Below are 1,732 nucleotides of genomic sequence, written 5' to 3'. Positions count from 1 at the left end.
ATTCCCAGCAACTGGACATGGAGCCTAAAGCAGGCATGCAGCTGGAAGCCCAAAATGAGGATTTGCAAGGAGAGCTGTCCACCCTGCGTGGGAAGTGTGAACAACTGGAGAAGAGCAAATGGCAGCTGCTAGAAAAGGCGACAAAACTCCACCATCATTGGGAGAATGTCATGCTGGATGGCAGCCAAACAGAACAATGCAAAAGAGTCGTGGAAGAACAAGCAAGCAAGGAAATAACACAAAAACTACAAGAGGTCAATCAGTTTTTGCAAGTAAGTGAATTTCTCACCGGTGTCCACGGGTGCTACGTAAACTTCTGCTGTGGCCATGATATCTGGTATTTTCCCTTTCCCTCCTGCATTCTGTGTGTTAGTGCTGCACTTCTGTCTGTGCTGGAGGCAGTGGGAGAGAAGGGCAGATGGTTGGGCAGCAGTGCTGGGTGTGTGATGTGCCGGCAGGACCCTGAATCCAAAGCCTGCCCAAGGCACATTCCCAGTTGGCAGTGCCTGGGGGGGATCTCTGTCCCCTGCTCTGGTTCTGGCTGCTCATCCTCCAATGGCTTTGGCAACTTGCAGCTGTCATGTCCAGACATTGGGGTGCTGCTTTGTCCTTGTAGGGGGGAAAGTGCTCAGAAAAGGAGTCCCTGAAATGACAGGGATGGGGTGAAGGGGGTGCAGGTGGGGATGCTCTGATTGTCTTTGAAGCATCCTTTTTGATGTGCCCTGTCCTGCACATACAGTGTCTTTCCATTGGTAGCTTTGACTAAGAGTGCTGATTTGGCTTCTTTCTGAATGAGAAGAATTATTCAGCCTGGTAGCTCCTGGGTTCTGCCTTGATTGCTGCTGCTTGGGAGGAGGCACAGCCGCCTCTCTGAGCAAAGCCCTGAACTTGGGTCTATGCAATTTTCTGCTGGGGAGAAATTTTTTTTTCTTGTGGTGGTTGAAGGTGCACTGTCTCCTTCAGGCACAGACAGCCTACCACGACACATTAGAAGAAATCAGAAGCAGTCATTTTGACTCCCTGAAAAAACAGTTAGACGACAGAACTAGAGATCTTGAATGTGCACTGGGAAGGACAAAAAGCAACCAACAAGAAAGACCTTTTCAAAAAGAATCCAGACAGCCAGCAGTGGACAAGTACAAAGAGCTGTACCTGCAGGAAGTGAAAACCAGCAAAAGCCTCGCCAAGAAACTGGATAGGTAAGTCCATGCTTTTTTGGAGTGGTAATCACAGACTTCTTTTTCTTTGTGCATTTTCCTTCTAAAATCCCTTTTCCACATCTGGCCAGCACAATGTGTGAAAGCATAACATGGCATATTTGTGGGGAAAGTACCTCAAGACCCTTGCCTTCACCAGACCTGTCTTCCTTTCTCTAGAGAGTTCCAGCAGTAACACCACATTAGCACCATCACAGCATTAGTGGTGTCTTTTTCCAGCTGATGTTGATTTAACAGGCAGTCTTTTTGCCAATCTCTAATCTCCTCCTCCTGTGTGTGACAGAAAAGATGAATCTTGTGTCCTTTCCTGTTTGAATAAGGAGAGACCTCTCAGAGAGCAGAGTTGGATTCTGTGAATCAAAACTAAGAATGATCTTTCTGTTTTAGCAGCGGCTCTGGGGTTTGAGCTTTCCCTTGAAGGCCAGAAGGGTAGCCCAGAGTTCTTATGGAGGTGACACTTGCTGCTCCTTGCAGTTGGTGTGATTGTTTGGAAACAGGCCCTCTGCCCAAGCTCA

The 1,732-nt window shown here is 48.0% G+C and overlaps 1 long non-coding RNA gene across 1 annotated transcript; it reads left to right on the top strand.

Annotated features, from left to right (window-relative positions):
• The first annotated feature begins 239 nt into the window (after window positions 1–239).
• On the top strand, window positions 240–1,162 carry LOC114073404. The gene is made up of 2 exons (XR_003574320.1): window positions 240–272; window positions 964–1,162. It is a non-coding gene; the product is annotated as an uncharacterized LOC114073404 (long non-coding RNA).
• The last annotated feature ends 570 nt before the right edge of the window (window positions 1,163–1,732 follow it).

Source organism: Empidonax traillii, unplaced genomic scaffold (genome assembly GCF_003031625.1).
Source record: "Empidonax traillii isolate 1590-97213 ecotype Southwest subspecies unplaced genomic scaffold, ASM303162v1 scaffold6337:size10318, whole genome shotgun sequence".
NCBI lineage: Eukaryota > Metazoa > Chordata > Aves > Passeriformes > Tyrannidae > Empidonax > Empidonax traillii.
Note: the sequence above shows the minus strand (reverse complement) of the source record. Positions and strands in the feature narration are given on the sequence as shown.